Source organism: Artemia franciscana, unplaced genomic scaffold (assembly GCF_032884065.1).
Source record: "Artemia franciscana unplaced genomic scaffold, ASM3288406v1 PGA_scaffold_74, whole genome shotgun sequence".
Lineage (NCBI taxonomy): Eukaryota > Metazoa > Arthropoda > Branchiopoda > Anostraca > Artemiidae > Artemia > Artemia franciscana.
Genome location: NW_027062709.1, coordinates 2,062,834 through 2,081,103, shown reverse-complemented (window position 1 = coordinate 2,081,103; position 18,270 = coordinate 2,062,834). Strand labels below are relative to the sequence as shown.

Sequence of the window (18,270 nt, the reverse complement as noted above, 5' to 3'; positions counted from 1 at the left end):
ACAATTTTAAAGTTTTTTTCAATTAATGAGCTAAAAATATATTCATTAAAAAAATTAATAACAGGACGGCAGTTAAGTAAAAATCAAGTGCAATAAGAAGCTAAACCAAAATCAAGTGCCGGCAGTTAAATCAAAATAAAGTACAATAAGATTCTTATAATACAATGCTCAATCACTATTCGTCCATATTCAAGGTCTTATAACAGAACGTGGGTCAGGATGGCTTTAGCCAATTCTAAGACCAAAAGTATGCAGACTTTCAATCCATATTTTTTAAATAATATTCTCCCTATATTCTCTCCCTTAAAAATCTTTAATTTTGAAGCAGAAATACGAACAAAAACTTAGCAAATATTTCTTTTATTAGTTAATAAAGAAACAAACAATGTCAATTAAAACGAGAAGAAATTAATTTAAAAATATTTTTCCAAAAACACAGTTTTTCAAAGAAAAGTCAAGACCTACATCAAAGTAATGACGAAGAGAAATGAAGTCAAATAAAAATTAAAACTTAAAATTGACAGAAACCAATATCAAGAAATAATCAAGTCAAACCAAGAAAAGCATAAATTACCACAAACATGAGTAGGACTAATGTTCTAGAGCGTCCCCCAGAGCCTTCCAGAATGTTGTTCTCTAAGCCTTCTAAAGGCCAGAGCGTCATTCGTGCTTTACTGAAAATTTAAATATTTTAAATTTTAATTATTAAATTTTAAAATTAAATAAATTAAATTTAAAAATTAAAAATTAAAAAATTAAAATTAAAATTAAAATTTTTAATTTTAAAAAAATTTTTAAAATTATTAATTTTAATTTTAAAAAATTTTAATTTTAAAAAATTAAAATTAAAAATTAAATAAATTTTAATTATTTAAATATTTTCTCTTTTATAACTTTAATAGACCCAAAATTGCAGATACTTATGGGATTTTGCCTAACATCAGTACATTTTTAAACAGTCAACATATATGAAGTCAGTACATTAATTATGTAGTGTAAACACTGCGTATTAAATACTCATTATGGTAATTTTCTTTCCTTTTTTTTGTTATTGCTGGTCTTTAGACAAATGAAAATCACATTGCTACATAATAAAGCATTATGCTACATAATAAAGCATTAAAAGAGGCTATATAAAGCATTTCATAGAAATGCTTTACTGAAAATTAAATACATTTTAAATATTTTCTCTTTTATAACTTTAATAGACCCAAAATTGCAGATACTTATGGGATTTAGCCTAACATCAGTACATTTTTAAACAGTCAACATATATGAAGTCAGTACATTAATTATGTAGTGTAAACACTGCATATTAAATACTCATTATGGTAATTTTCTTTCCTTTTTTTTGTTATTGCTGGTCTTTAGACAAATGAAAATCACATTGCTACATAATAATGGAAAATCGCTGTATAAAAAATTTATTATTCGGAGGGAAAACTTAAGCCACGAGGTCCCTCTGTGTACGTGCCTGATTACATTCCCCCTTCGCCATGAATTCTGACGAAGGCTTTCCTAAAAGCCTCTAGAATGCAAAAAAATGTAGTTTGTTGTCAAGTCCAAGCGTTGTGTTTACTGATTCACTTTAAAAACGGTTTGAACTGGAATTTGGCTGTTTGGAGCCAATATGAATAAATAAGCCTTTTCATTCTAGATTCCTTAATCTCGAAACATTAAGAAGAAAGGTTGTAAATATGCATGAACTGCTGAATGGCTTTTTCGTCAATGGATCTTTTTGTTCCTTTGTTTGTTTTATTATGAAGGATGTCTTTGAATATATTTGAGCACTAAGCTAAAGAACTTACATAGGGGGGGGGGGGATCTGGATTTTCTTCAAATTATCATGAGTTAACACAACTGTCTATCGGATTTGCTGCGACCGTACATGATCTAGTGTGACCGTTAATGACATTCCATGAATTTAAAAACTGGAATTTATCTTATTATATTAAAGATTTTTGAAAGTTATCATTTGTCAAGTTTTACCTTCAAACTTAAATTTTCCATTTCAAAAATGTTGGAGACCCATTGACTATTCCGCAGCAGAAGTAGCTCTTTATTTTTAGGAAAAGAATATAGACCAAACTGTTTTCCACGCTATTTAATATCTTTCCCCACCACAATCAGGCCAGGATTTACCAATAGGCCCACTAGGTCCGGGCTTAAGGGTGCAAAATCCCAGGGGGTGCAATAAATCATCACTGAGTGTTTTTTTTCCAAAAACTGGACTGATGTGATTTATTGTCAAAGTGCCAAGTGCGACACCGCGCTGCCTTTTTTCAGAAAAAAAATATTTTAAAACAATACAGGAATTCCGTGGCCACTTATAAGCTGTCAGATGTCTCCCAAAAATGGCAGTTGAGACTTCGGTATCATTTCTTTCTTTAGTTAATTATGGCTCGTCAGTTGTGTTCTGTTCAGTGCTTCCACTATCCCCAAATTTTTGGAGATTCGACCAAAATCACGTGAAAACGGGGTGGCAAACGCTAAGCTATAAATCTGGTACTAAGCACAACGCCTATCTTCTAATCCAGCCTTGGAGCAGGAAAGGAATGATTTTTAAATTTGGTGCCAAAACCATGTAATTTTATACTTCCCAGCATGTAATTTTATTCTTCCAGTATTTCACATAACATATGTTATGTGAAAACATAACAAAATTGCCAATAAATGAACTTTTCATTCAATCTTTGAAGTTCTCCCCCACCGAATAAAAATTATGGATGCCCCGTGCCAGTCCTTACGATGCATTGATTTTCCTTGCAAGTGCTTTTATTAAAATAATAATAATAATAATAATGCAACCTTCAAGACGGGTCATACTTGGCCCATCCTGGACCTTCATTTTTACCTCGCCATTTTGACTTTAGGTTTGTAGTGTCCTGTGCTATGGCAGTGATAATTTTTTATAGCAAAAAAGGGAAAACAGACCAAGCAGACAAAGCAGCCAAAATAGACAGAGTTTCATCGACAGCAGAAAGTCTCCAAATTTCAAAAGGAAACGTTAAAAGACGTGGAAACAGGTCTTTTATTGATGTAAATACTATAAGTCTTGGTTTTTTTTAAGGACAGTAAAAAGCGTCAAAACAAACAAAATAAAAACAACGACAGCAAAAAAAAACCCAGATCAACAAGGAAAGTGATAGACAGTATTTAAAAGAAGATATACCAGCATGAATATTTAGAAAAGCACATTTTAAACGACAGGATTACATTGTCATTAAACAAAAAAAAGATGTTGACTCTTCAAAGCCAGAAATATAACGCAGTTGTTTCGTATTGTTTTCTATCATAATTATCATTTAATCTAAATTCAAGAAATATTCTCGTTACTGGAGTAACGTACTATGTTAATCTGCAAGCCTGTCAAATATTTTCGTATTCGGAGTTTGTTAAATCATTAGATAGGATTAAAAAAAAACTTCATAGAAAGTCACGGGGATTTAAATTTGCAAACAAAGTAAATAAATCAAATAGTCGTTGAGTTTTATGTTTATCAGATTATTATGGGATTAGCTTTAAAATTCTTTCAAACCGAAACCGGGTATATTTGATCATGTTTTGTTTTGTATGCAGTTTAAAGGTGTTTTTTGTGCAATCTTTAAAAAATGGTTGCTAATAATCTTTGATTAAAAAAACAGTTTCTGTTTACCAACAGAATTATTTTGCGAAATTAATTATTAATTATAATGATTATTTATTTTATAATGATTATAATGATAATTATTAAAAATTAATTATAATGATTATTTACAAATATCATTGTCAACGCATTGATAATAAGCGATGTGTTTCACATGCATTTTTTCCCAATGTTTGAATATTAAAGGGTTTGTTGTCAAAAGCTTGAGAAGGACTGATTCTATTTGAAACAAAGTTGTAGTACCCTTTTCAAAGGCCAAAATGGATCGAAGGCAAGCGACTACACCCGCCTGATCGTCTGAGAGTCGCCATGTGGCATCGGATTAAAATACCAATATGATCGCTTTAAAGAGAGTGGTCTAAAAGTTCAGATCATATGCATCCTGGGCTGACGTCTCTAATTCCATGGGTGGGATGGCACAAAATTTTGGATGCACACCATTTAAAACTGCGTCATCATATATTTATTTAGTAGAAAGACTGCTATAGGATTGACTAAGTTAGACGCCTTTCAAGGCGTCTAACTTAGAGCGTCTAACTTAGGCGTCTAACTTAGGTTAGACCCTTTTCAAGGGCCAAAATGGATCGAAGGCAAGCGACTACACCCGCCTGAGCGTCTGAGAGTCGCCCTGTGGCATCGGATTAAAATACCAATATGATCGCTTTCAAGAGAGTGGCCTAAAAGTTCAGAACATATGCATCCTGGGCTGACGTCTCTAATTCCATGGGTGGGATGGCACAAAATTTTGGATGCACACCATTTAAAACTGTGTCGTCATATATTTATTTAGTAGAAAGACTGGTATAGGATTGACTAAATTAGACGCTAAAGGAGGGTACCGCAAGTTAATACTTTATTAAGTATAGTTCTGCTGAATTATGCCAGAATTCCCACGAATTTCTCTCGAGAATTTCTGCCAAATTCTCGCACAATTTTGACCTTAGCTAACGTCTCAGCCCTGTAACCCTGTAGCTGGAAGCGGAAACCTCTAGAAAGTACGACTCAACTCAGGTGGCTAGGTTAAATACACTGAATGGAAAAACAAAGCCCGGCAAAGATTACTTTTGAAGGAAGGGTCAACAGTAGCCACCAACCAGGAAGACCTAGAAAGAGATGGCAAGATAGCTTCCGAGGTGACTTCTTATACCTTCTCGAAAAAACTGACAACCGAGCATCAAATAAGAAACTGATCTATGAACTTGTGTAGGAGATCACTCCAATACAACCCATGAGGACAATCGGGAAATAAGCAAGGAATGGTGGTTTACTGGGATAAAGTTTGTTTTAAGGGTTGGCTTAGTAAAAGAGGCTATGTAAGATTTGTTTTCCTTCTTCTATAAAAATGGTTGGTCAAACAGTTCGTGGTAACGAACTGTAGTAAGGAGTGACCCGGCTCAATAGTAACCGAAACTCTAAAATATGGATCTTTGCTACCAATAGTTACATTGCTGATTTAAAATATTAAGTTTCATCTAGTCTTATCCTGCAAAAGTCACCAGCCTGAGACAATTTGCCTTAATTTAGAAAATAGGGAGGAAACACCCCCTAAGAGTCAAACAATCTTAACGAAAATCACACCATCAGATTCAGCGTATCAGAAAACCGTATTGTAGAAGTTTCAAGCTCCTATCTACTAAAGTGTGGATTTTTGCATTTTTGCCAGAAGACATCACGGATGCGTATTTTTTTGTTTGTTTTTTTTTTTTTTCCAGGGGGTGATCGTATCGACTCAGTAGTCCTAGAATGTCGCGAGAGGGCTCATTCTAAAGGAAATTAAAAGTTGTAGTGCTCTTTTTAAGTGACCAAAAAAATTGGAGGGCAAGTAGGCCCCCTCCCACGCTCATTTTTTCCCCAAAGTCACCGGGAACAAAATTCTGAGACCGCCATTTATTCATCATAGTCGAAAAACCTATTAACTATGTCTTTAGGGCCGACTTACTCCCCTACAGTCCCCGTGGGAGGACTCCACTTCTAACAACGCTCAATCCCAGATAGACTGCAAATCCGGGAAAGAGGTAGAATGTGCAACTTTTATTTCTCCTATCATATGTCATCCCACGGTGATATTTAACATTACGAAATTCATATGAAAACATGAAAAACAAATTGAAAACAAGAAATGATGGCTTACTAAGAACACTAAATCATGAAATTAAAACGGCAAAACCGCCCGTACTGCTAACTAGTTTAAAATAATTGCATAGAATTCAAACATTTTAAAGCCTAAATTATCCTTTTCGGTTTAACGCCTATTTTACAAATCATAAAAATATCTCGTTAGAGTACCTGGAAGTTACAATGACTAGATAATTATAGTGGGCAATTAAACTGCTGTTGACTTTAAAAGGTACTTATTTATAATGACCCTAACCTACGTCACGACACGTTTATATAGTAAAGACTGGTATGTCTCTCATGTATTATTTAGTCTGTATTAATGTATCAGTGTCTTATGGTATAATAATATAAAGTAGATGATTGTAGTTAGTTGGGGAAGGGCTTTTTCATTTGTAGATTAAAAGCTCATATGCATTTTTTAAGGACTAAAAGTGACTAGCGTCCCAATCTTCTCATCTTGCTTTTTGTGGCCCCGGGTATCCTTGTGAAACAGGTCTTTTGTGAACAAATGAGTGTCCACGCTTGATTTCTGTCATTGTTGGTTTTTAAGGGTTGTCAAAGTCACTGATTAAACGCAGGGGCTAATTGTAATTTTAGTCTTAAAATTGTCTAGAGCCCCAGGGACAAGGCCTATATGTGACCATAGACTATAGACTATATTTGAAAAAATGTATATGGACTATAGACTATATCTGACTATAGACCATTTTAGAGCAAAGGATATAATCATAGATTTTAAAGAACGGTCAGCATGCTATACTTATTGAAGGCAAGATTTTACACAAATATTGAAATTGAAGTCCATGATTACAGGTCCCTGGGCCCGAGCAACCCTGTTCTTAAGTATATAAAAATTGTGTCTCTTTTGACTCTTGACATTGATTTTATAAAGCAGCGGTTTTAAATGATTTTGTGACTCCTCGATGCCAAAACACGGTATTTTCATGTGGATATCATGTCATTTTTCATGTTTCATGTCAACTTTGTCACTTAAGCTTCCGAGGAGAAAAACTTGGCAGTCCTAAAAAGAGAGTATTTGAATTTGCTTCAGTTTTTTATTTTTATCGACTGGTATGATGATTTTGGTAAGAGAAATAAATTATTCCTGTAGTTATTAAAACTAAAAATAAGTAGTAAAATTTCCAAACAATAAAAACTCTGAAAAAGTTGTTAGGCCCAAAGAGTGAATAGAGTATTTTCATTTAAGCTTTTAGTGATTTGTACTCAAATATTGTACTCAAAAATTTGAGTATTTGTACTCAAATGTTGTCATCGCTATCTTTGAGAGTGTACATAAGAAATGTACTTATTTTCATCAAAATCACAATGAATGAATGACGTTTTTTTTCATTAGCCAGTTTTTCACTTTGTCACTTAAGCTTCCGAGGAGTGTGTTGTCATCGCTATCTTTGAGAGTGTACATAAGAAATGTACTTATTTTCATCAAAATCACAATGAATGAATGACGTTTTTTTTCATTAGCCAGTTTTTCACTTTGTCACTTAAGCTTCCGAGGAGTGTGTTGTCATCGCTATCTTTGAGAGTGTACATAAGAAATTTACTTATTTTCATCAAAATCACAATGAATGAATGACGTTTTTTTTCATTAGCCAGTTTTTCACTTTGTCACTTAAGCTTCCGAGGAGTGTGTTGTCATCGCTATCTTTGAGAGTGTACATAAGAAATGTACTTATTTTCATCAAAATCACAATGAATGAATGACGTTTTTTTTCATTAGCCAGTTTTTCAATTTGTCACTTAAGCTTCCGAGGAGTGTGTTGTCATCGCTATCTTTGAGAGTGTACATAAGAAATTTACTTATTTTCATCAAAATCACAATGAATGAATGACGTTTTTTTTCATTAGCCAGTTTTTCACTTTGTCACTTAAGCTTCCGAGGAGTGTGTTGTCATCGCTATCTTTGAGAGTGTACATAAGAAATGTACTTATTTTCATCAAAATCACAATGAATGAATGACGTTTTTTTTCATTAGCCAGTTTTTTCTCAAAGCTTGTTCTTTTATACTTTTTACTTACTGAGGGAGCTGGGAGGAGAATATGCAGGAGTGAGAATTGTAAACCTACGGCTACGACTTTTGACCTTTCAGATTATAACAGTGCCTAAATTATGGTCCCAAGCTTTTCCATTCAACAAATGACCCCAAAAAGTGCCGTGACACTTTACGAAAGAGTAACTGTAGACATGTTTATCTAGACCAAGAAACAGAAAAAAAAAATGGTGGCCAGAATCTTCTAACATCTTATCTCTATTCTAATCCCCCCTCCCCGACATAGAGTGCTGGAAAAAATGCCAGGGTATGGAACAGATTACAGGCTACATGTATGACAAATATGCTTTCGTATGCTATTTTAAAGAGCCTTTGCTAACTAAATTTGTTATTTATCAACAACAACAGCTATGTCAACTTTGCGTTGATTATGAATTTACCAATAAGCCTATTATTTTCTTTTACATCACAGATTTATATAGTTTGGCCAGCCAATGCTATGGGTGCCATTTGATGAACTTTGTATTCAAAATATATGTTAATCATCGACCTAATAAAACTAACACTTTCGTAGGTCAGCTACCACCAGCAGGCCAGATTCTTTTTAAAGGGGCTGGGAACCAAGACTGGACAGGGACAGAGAGGCTTTTGAAACGACTTGTTCTTAAAAAAAATAAAATAAGAATATGGTGCCAGGTTGATGAAACCCCCTACCACTGAACATGTTCATCCTTGACACGCTTTTGCTTTTGAAAGCTGTAAACAGGCAAGCACAAACAGAATTACTGTTTGGGGTGGGGAGGTTTTTTTAGGGAGGAAAAAAAGCAAAAAAGTAAAAAAAATACAAAAAATTTTACCAAAAGACCATAAGATTTTTAAGGGAGGCCAAACCTAAAGGTATCTCCAATATTGATAGTAATTTATTTTTAAATCACGTCGTGTACAAAGATGACCCTTATGAAGTATAAAAAAAAAAGAAAATATATTGCACACCCGAGAGCTTAAAAAAGTCTAAAGAGCATTGTAAATAAAGAAAAAAAAACAGTCAAGGCAAAGAAACAGATGAAAATGAAACTATTTACGAGAAAATGTGACTAAGATGGTTGAACAGCCAAAGACTGAAGACTGAAACAAAAAAAAAGCAACTTACGACTGAAATAACCTGATAAGGCGGTGGTACAGAGAAATACGACACAAGCAGTATTTGAAAGCTTTCTGTGCAGTACTTCCAATTCTACTGTAATATCAGCAATAAGAATTTTTTTCATAAGAACCTTGTTTTTTGTCCAAGGAGAAAGAAACAACAAAAAGTTACAAAATCTAAAATAATTAATCAAATTCTCTTAATGAGCATGTCTGATCTCTCAATCATGATAAAATTATAAAGATCCGTGTCAAATAGTTTGCTGAATCATTTTAACAAAGGATATGTCTATAGGTTCTTTATAAATGTGTAAGTGCCCTCATCCTCAAAGCAGCTAAATCCCTAACTTTCGGTTTGAACATTGTAAGAACAATCAGCGAGGTCTTTTCGTAACTTGAAGCGTAAGAATACTTATTGAATAAACGTTTTTGGGGATAGGGATTCAGTCTTTGTGACGAAATTGTACGCCTACTTGTTTTAGTTCAACTCTGAGCCCTCTAGATTGTATCTCAGGGGAAATTTATGAAAATTGCTTAACAATGCATTTTTGGATATTCTCTTTGGAGTTTCTCTCCGGAAACCCCCCTTTGAAGGGGTTACTCTGACTCCTAATCATTCCTGACTATTTTGAAAGTAATGATATTTCTTATTCTAAGAAGAACATCTCTGCTCAAAATTATCACGTCAACGGAGGCGTTACAAAAAGTTCAGTTCTCCCAGGTGTTTTCTTTTTCCTCCTGCCCTCATCGTATGTAGTACAAAGGATGAATATAGAATAAAAGCCACATTCAGGGGTTGCCGGGTTTGAACTCAGGATCCAAACACCCATAACTCTATCTATTTAGTTATGTTGCAGCGCTAAACGAGTCGGAGGAAGATTTCAAGGGGAGGGGTTCAAACCTTGACCTCCCCTTGGATATGACCTTGCTCATAAGATAGGTGGCCGAGTGAGTTAGAGAATATTGGAATCAGGATAATGTCAGAATTGGTACTCTCAATAGTATGATGGTCTAACTCTATATATTTAGATATGTTGCAGCGCTAAACGCGCGTGCAGGAATTCTCAAAATTTGTGTTTTTTTTCTCACAATAAAATGTTTTAATGTTTTAGTTAAAAATGTTTAATTTTGTCAAAGTCTTAAAACGTCTGTCTACGATAATTTATAGTAAATTTTCCACATAAATGCGGGACTGTGAAAAGGATAAAATGTCTTGTTCGAATTGCTAATATTCCACTGGTACCATTTGTATCAAAGAGCGATGTGGGTACAATGTATTATTTATTTTCTTCTTTTTCTTTTATACTAGGGCACTTATTATCAAAGGAATTGTCATAGAAACTTCAAAGAGGGCTTATTTGAATGGAAATGGAAGGGCTTGTGCCCTTTTTAAAAGGGCAACAAACATCCCTTGGACGTCCACCATTTCCCCAAACACACTCCATCAAAATTTTGAGTTAGCCATTTTGTTCAACGTAGTTGAAAGGTCCGGAAATTATGTCTTTGAGGATGACCCTCCCCAAGAGTTCTCAAGGCAAGGGTTGCAAGCTATGCCCTATATAGAAAGGCTTATATAGAAAGGGTGGCCGTGTAAACTTCACAAGGGGCTCATTGGATTGCTAATCAGAAGTTTTAGTGCGCTTTTTGAGATTCAGAGTGATGGGAGGGTAGACACCTCCCCCGCACCTCGTATTTTCCCAAATACATCTGGTAGAAATTTTGAGATGGCTATTATTTGTCCTTGAAACTTCGGAAAATGGTCATTCGATGGAAATTGAAAGGGCTACTGCACTTTTTAATAGTCGAAAGTGATTGGATGACAACTGATCCCCCTTCCACGCCCGCCATTTCCCAAACACTTCCAATCAAAATTTTTAGATAGCTATATTGTCTAACATATTTGAAAGGTCTGGAAATATTGTCTCTGAGGATGAACCCCTCCCCCCTAGAGCCCTCAGGGTAAGGGTTGTAAGTTATTCTCTGAGGGAAAATAAGGTATATATAGAAAGGGTGATCGTATAAACTTTGAAGGGGGTTCGTTGGATTGGTAATCAGAAGTGCTACTGCCCTTTCTAAGATTCAGAGGGATCAGAGGGTGCCCCCCCCCCGAAATCTCGTATTTTCCTGAAATGTATCTGATGGAAATTTTGAGATAGCCATTTATTGTCGTAGAAACTTCGAAAAAGGCTCATTCGGTTGGAAATTGAAAGGACTGTTTTTAATGGTCAAAAGTGGTTGGAAGGCAACTAACCCCCTCCCACGCCCACCACTTTTCTAAACACATCCAATCAAAATTTTTAGATAACCATTTTGTTCAACTTTAATAAGATCCAAAAACCTCGTTTTTGAGGATAAACCCCCTGATTCCTCAGGGGATGGGTTCCCGAAATGCATCTGATATTAATTTTGACATGGCTATTTGTTTTCGTAGAAACTTCAAAAAGGCTCATTCGATTGGAAATTGAAATAGCTAGTTCCCTTTTTAATAGTCCAAAGTAATCGAAGGGCAACTGACCCTCTTCCTGCGCCCACCGTTTCCCTAAAACACATCCAATCAAAATTTTGAGATAGCCATTTTGTTCAACGTGTTTAAAAGTCCCAGGAATTGTGATTTTGAGGATGATAACTCCCCCCCACCGACACTTCAAGACAAGGGTTGTAAGTTATGCCTTGGGGGCATATAAGGTATGTAAAGAAAGGGTGATCGTATATACTTTGGAGGGGGTTCATTTGATTGGTAATCAGATGTTCTAGTGCCCTATTTAAGATTCAGAGTGACCTGAGGGTGGATACCCCTCCTCCTAACACCTCGTATTTTCCTAAAATGCATCTGATAGAAATTTTGAAATTGCCATTTGTTATAGTAGAAACTTCGAAAATAGCCCATTTGATTAGAAGTTGAAAGGGTTAGTGTCCTTTTTAACAGTCAAAAGTGATTGGGGGGGGGCAACTAACCCCTTCTCCCACGCCCACCATTTCCCCAAACGCACCCAATCAAAATTTGGAGATATCCATTTTGTTCAACGTGATTGAAAGGTCCGGACATTTTATCTATGGCGTAACCCCCTCAGAGCCCTCAGGGCAATTGCTGTGAGTTATGCCCTTGGGGAATACAAGGTTTATATAGAAAAGGTGATGGTTTAAACTTCGGAGTTGGCTCATTGGATTGGTAATCAGAAGTTCTAGTGTTCTTTTTAAGATTGAAAGTGATCAAGGGTGGATACCCCCACACCTCGTACTTTACTGAAATGCATCTCATAGAAATTCCGATCTGGCCATTTGTTGTAAAAAATTTGAAAAGAGCTCATTCGATTGGGAACAGAAAGGGCTAGTGCGCTTTTTAATATTCAAAACTGTTTGCAGGGCAACTAACCTTTGGAGGGGACTCATTGGATTGGTGATCAGAAATTCTAGTATTCTTTTTAAGATTGAAAGTGATCCAAGGATAGATACTCCCACCCCAAACCTCGTATTTTCCCGAAATACATCTGATACAAATTTTGAAATGGCCATTTTTTGTCGTAGGAACTTCAAAAAAGGCTCATTCGACTGAAAATTGAAAGGGCTAGTGCTACTTTTATTTGTCAAGAAATATTGGAGGGCAGCAAGCACTCCACCCCACACGCCCATCAATTCTAAGACACAACATATCAAAATTTTGAGATAGCTATTTTATTCAGTGAAGTTGAAAGGTCTTGATCTTCTGTCTTCGATACCCTCCATACCCTCTCAAGACCAGATCATAATTTGCACTTTACTGAAAAAAATGGCTGAGGATTTTCAGTTTAGTATGCGTATACTGATATTTATTCCTTAAAGTTTAGACATTTTTTATTTTGTAATGTTAAAAAAGCTAAAACATTTTAAACGTAATTAAGTGTTTTAAGAGTCAAAAGTGAATCAAGGAGCATCAGCCCTCCGATCATTCCCCAAATCATATCCGATCGAAATTTTAAGAGAGGTATTTTGTTCAGCATTGTTGAAAGGTCCAGTATCGGGGATGCCAACCTCCCCATAGTCCTAGGACAAGGACTTTAAGTTGGGCAATTCGTTCATTGATTACACATAGTATATGCTATTGAGAAAGGTATGCATGTTTGAACTTTAATTTCCAAGAAGACGAAGAGCATTCAGGTGAACCTTTCAGAGGATGTTTATGGATTGTCAAAGGGTAACACATAGGAATAACTGAGCATATTAATTTGGAAAATTTAGGAAAGGATTAGGGAGGTGATCAAAAAGGCAAAATTTTCATGCTATCAATACTACTACAATTATCACCACCAGTTCTACCATACTACTCCATTTTCGTTAATAAGGGGAAATTTGAACTAAAATAAAAGACGCTATGTGCATGCACATGGGCAAAATAGCACATCTCAAGAATTGATTGGGGTATTCAGTTGAAACTTTCAGAGATTACTTAAAGGGGAAGATCATGTCACCAAAAGGCAATATGTGTACACTATTGTAGAATTCTACTGTTACTGCTACATTTACTACCATTACTACTACTACTACTGCTAGCACATCCATTGCAACTACTCGCAGGGATAAGAGCAATGAGATGAAAATTTCAAGAAGCAGTAGTAATAGTACTACTACTTATATGCCCTTTGATTTAGGTTGTCAAAAGGACATATCAGTAATATCATAGCAATGACGAATTGTATTAAGTTGAAACTTCCAGGACTTGATGATTGGGATGTTCAACTTACCAAAAGGCGAAAGGTTAATAATGCTGCTGCTAGTAGTACTACCACTATTCGATACTATTACTAGCAATATCAATGCTACTACTGTGACTGCTATTATAACCATGCCTAAGGCCATGAAGGTGAAATTTTCAAGAAATTTTGAGGAGGGAAGATGAACTGAATCAGAACAGGCCCTCTGTATTCAGGTTGACTAAAGGGTATAAGAGCAATATCTTGGGAATAGTTAGGTGTGTGAAGTTGAAATTAACAGGGCTTTTTGTGAGGGATATCGAACTAACCAAAAGAAAATATTTTTATCCTAATGCTTCTGCTTCAACTCATACTATAATTACTACTTCTATTACTGCTACTGCCACTAAGGCTTAGGCTACTACAATTAATTCTACTGCAGCTACTACCACTAGTACTACTGCTACTACTACTACTACTACTACTACTACTACTACTACTACTACTACTACTACTACTACTACTACTACTACTACTACTACTACTACTACTACTACTACTACTACTACTACTACTACTACTACTACTACTACTACTACTACTACTACTACTACTACTACTACTACTACTGCTACTGCTACTACTACTACTACTACTACTACTACTACTAATACTTTTAAAAGTAAGCATTTTAAGGCGATACATTTGCGATATATAGAAGCTGTATGGAACTAAATCGAAATACACTATGCCCACACGGGTTATCAAGCAGACGCATCAGAAATGCTTAAGGATTGGTTGATAGTATGTATTAGGCCGAGACTTTCAGCGTGTGTTGACGGGGATGTTGAAGAAAAACTAAATAATTAAAACGAAATTCACATATTTTTTTTTTTGGCTAAACAGCTTTCTCATAGTTTTAATCGGAAAATTTTGAGAAAAAGGGAGCGGGGGAGGAGGCCTAGTTGCCCTCCAAGCTGTTGATTACTTAAAAAGGCAACTAGAACTTTTAATTTCTTACGAACGTTTTCATTAGTAAAAAATAAGCGTAACTTACGAATTAGCTTATGTAACGAAATTCTGTATTGGCATGTTTTTATTAAGAATATGAGGGGGTTCACCCCCTCGTCAATACCTCGCTCTTTACACTAAAACTTGAATTTTGTCCCTATTCCTTAATAATGACCCCTGAATAACAAAGCCTGTGGAATAAATGGTTGAAATTACTAAAAACACTTTAGCGTAAAGAGCGAGGTATTACGAGGAGGTGACTCCTCATATGTGTAATAATATCTGTACGTTTTAAGTTTTAATGCTGCTCCTCCCTTTCAGTTGAAAAAACTTTTCATATTCATTTTTTCTTTGTTTTTTAAATCAGTTTTTAGTATTACAAACTTTTATTACAGTAAAATAAAACTTTTTAGTTTCACTGCCAATGATGAACACTGTATATGTGTTCGAAATATCCAGTTAAAAAAAATATATATATCTGTTCAGTGTCAATTAAAAGGTTTCATCCCTCTTTTGAACTGTTATACTTTCGTCATGGAAAGGCAGTGTGGTCTTCGAAGTTATCTAAGAAAAGTAAAGAGCTCCATTAAGCCAAGAATGAGCAAAAATAAAGTAAAATAACCTGCCAAGCTTAAAACTACGTCAAATCACTATCAATAAATAAATGAAACTCAAAACGAATAGAAATTACAATAAATAGCCAAGTCAAACTCAAAATAAGCAAAAATTAACATGAGTAGGGCTGATAACTCCCTTCCCTCCTCAAGACCAGAATACAATTTGTGCTTTACTGAAAACAAAATACGTTTGAAATGTTTTCACTTTTCTTACTTTAATAAATAAAAAAAATTTAGACTTTTAAGGAATAAATATCTGTATATGTCAATTAAATGAACAATTAATGGCCATTTGTTTGTTTATTATTGTTTTTTTTTTCAGTAAAGCGCTAATTGTGTTATGGTCTTGAGTGAGCATAGGGGTTATCAGCCCCACTTAAGTTATTTTTTGCTTGTTTTGAGTGTTACTTGGCTATTCATTGTAATTTCTGTTCGTTTTGAGTCTCATTTACTTATTGATGATGACTTGTGGTCATTTTACGCTTGGAAGACTATTTGACTTTATTTTTGCTCGTTCTTGGCTTAATGAAGCTCTACTTTTTCTTCGAAAAACTTGTTTTGTAGAAAAAGTTTTTTGAATCAAATTTTATCTATACATGATATGCAAATAATAATTATAAATGACAATAAATGTTTGTATTATTTACGATGTTAACTAGTCAGTTTCTGAAACTGGACATTTATACAGAATTTAATATTTTCTAAATTAGATTATAAGCATTAACTTTTGTATAAAAACTTCATTCTTGGAAAACGATTTTAATCGGGGAATGTTTCATAAACGTATCATCTAAGATTTGGTTTTATTTCCTTTGTTCTAGCCTTTGCTGAAATATCACCAACGGACACAGATGTAACTAAACCCTGCGAAGAGTTTGTAGTGATGTTATTGTTTATACTAATATTACTAAGATTGAGATTCGCTAGAGTATTTATCTTCTTCTTGTTCCAATATTGACCCTAAAGTAATTCACTTTTCATTTTTTTTTTTTAATTTTGTGAGGCCTCAACCAGTGGACAGTTTAGAATTTTCACTTCCTGAAAAAAATTCTCCCCCCTCCCTTAGGTAAAGTACTTAAGATAAGGTAGGCCTAGTAATCTCAAAAAATTATCTATGACAAGCTCAGTTGAGCCAAATTCCCATTTAGAACTGAAAAAAAAGAGAAAGGGTTAATAACTTGGGCAGTGCCGAATCCAGGATTTTTTCCTGGGGGGGAAGGGAGGGGGCTACAAAAACTTAAAAACACATCAAAAATTTGTTTATATTCATTTTTGTTACGTACGAGTCAGACAGACATTTCAGGGTGGGGGAGGGCGGTTCAAGCGCCCCTAGCCCCCCTGGATAAGGCCTTGATCTTGAGGAGAAGGGGAAAAATGGCTAAGGAATATATAAACACATAACAATACAGAACGAACAACCTTTCATTGAATAATTTTCCAAATCTTTGTTGGACAAGACTGATTAATATAAAAGAGGGACAGAGAGAAAAGAAAACACACAAGTTAAAATATGTGAAAAATATTAAAACCCAATAAACAGTTAAAACGTATAAAGAAACTAAAAAGTCAATAAAGTCACAAACAGAGAGGAAAACAATGGAACTGCTAAAGCTTATAAAAATAGGGAATTGGTTGAAATTTGTTATTGATTTCTTAGTAATTTAAGTGAAAAAAAAAACGTTTTTCATATCTTTAAGTGAGGCAGCGAATTATTATTACCGTCTTTTCAAAGCAACTTCCTTGACGTGGCTTGTTCAGACCCACTCCTAAAATTAAAAATCTCTCTCAAAGAGTATGGGCAACTAATCAGGTTAGGAACTAGAACTAGTTTCGACAAAAAAATATCAACACCATCTAGCGTGTGGAAATACTTGGCATTTTTTAAGTGTAATAATAAAATAGTTCATTTAATTAGTGTAATTAGTAAAATTGGGGTAGTAATGAGTGTCTGAACTCAGTTCCTGACAGAAAAACGACTACAAAGCTCGAAAAAACACACCTAGTGTTGTCAGACGCTAGATGGCGTTGATACTTTTTTTGTTAACACCTGTACCATTTGCTCCTCTTATAAGCTACCGATACTCTTTGCTCTCTCTAATAACGAGTCTTTACAGCCAGATTTGTTCTGACTCCATGTCGATTAGTCCCCTTTTAGTCGTAGCATCATTACTTTGTTAATTTTTTTTTTGTTTGTTTGTTAAACAACAGCAATAGAGACGTTGCTTTTGAAAAATTAACACTGAGCGGCTTTTAGTTCAAAAGCCTCACAAAGCTTGTACCAAATCAGAAGTCAATGGTATTTCAAGCCTAGGTGTGGACAAGTCACGTTAGTAAAATGGCTGGTATATGAAACAAGCTCACAAACTCACTAGCTCAAGCTCACAAACAAGCTCACAAGCTCACAAGCAAACAAGCTCACAAAAACTGTAATGAACAAGGAAACAAGCTCACAAACAAGCTCACAAGCAAACAAGCTCACAAAAACAGTAATGAACAAGGAAACAAGCTCACAAACAAGCTCACAAGCAAACAAGCTCACAAAAACAGTAATGAACAAGGAAACAAGCTCACAAACAAGGTCACAAACTCACAAGCAAACAAACTCACAAAAACAGTAATGAACAAGGAAACAAGCTCACAAACAAGCTCACAAGCAAACAAGCTCACAAAAACAGTAATGATGATTTACTTTGTGTCCATTTTACAACAATGGAGACAAATACGCTGAGTAAAAAAAAAATAAAAAAATAAAAAATACACTTATTTACAAGCATAAAATATTTACACTAATTTACTACTACAGTGCAAGACCAATTTTAGGTTGAGGAGGCCTTTTGGGCCCATTTCACCCGATATATCAAGCTTTGGGACTATTTCTTTGTTTTTCCGATGCTTTGTATTTGTTGAATTTGTCAGGCACTTTTCGAATTTATCAAATTTTCGGCTTAGATCTTAATATAAAAAACAGGCTTATATAAAGGTGAAGGAGGGCTTTAGGGCCCATATTTTGGGCCCATTGGGCCAATAAATGTCAAAATTTGGAGTTATTTCTTTATAAA

The 18,270-nt window shown here is 34.8% G+C and overlaps 1 protein-coding gene across 2 annotated transcripts in view; it reads left to right on the top strand.

Moving 5' to 3' along the window:
• LOC136042185 (uncharacterized) overlaps positions 1 to 18,270 on the top strand; it is a 440,431-nt gene that overhangs the window by 129,921 nt on the left and 292,240 nt on the right. The gene's annotated exons all lie outside the window — the stretch shown is intronic.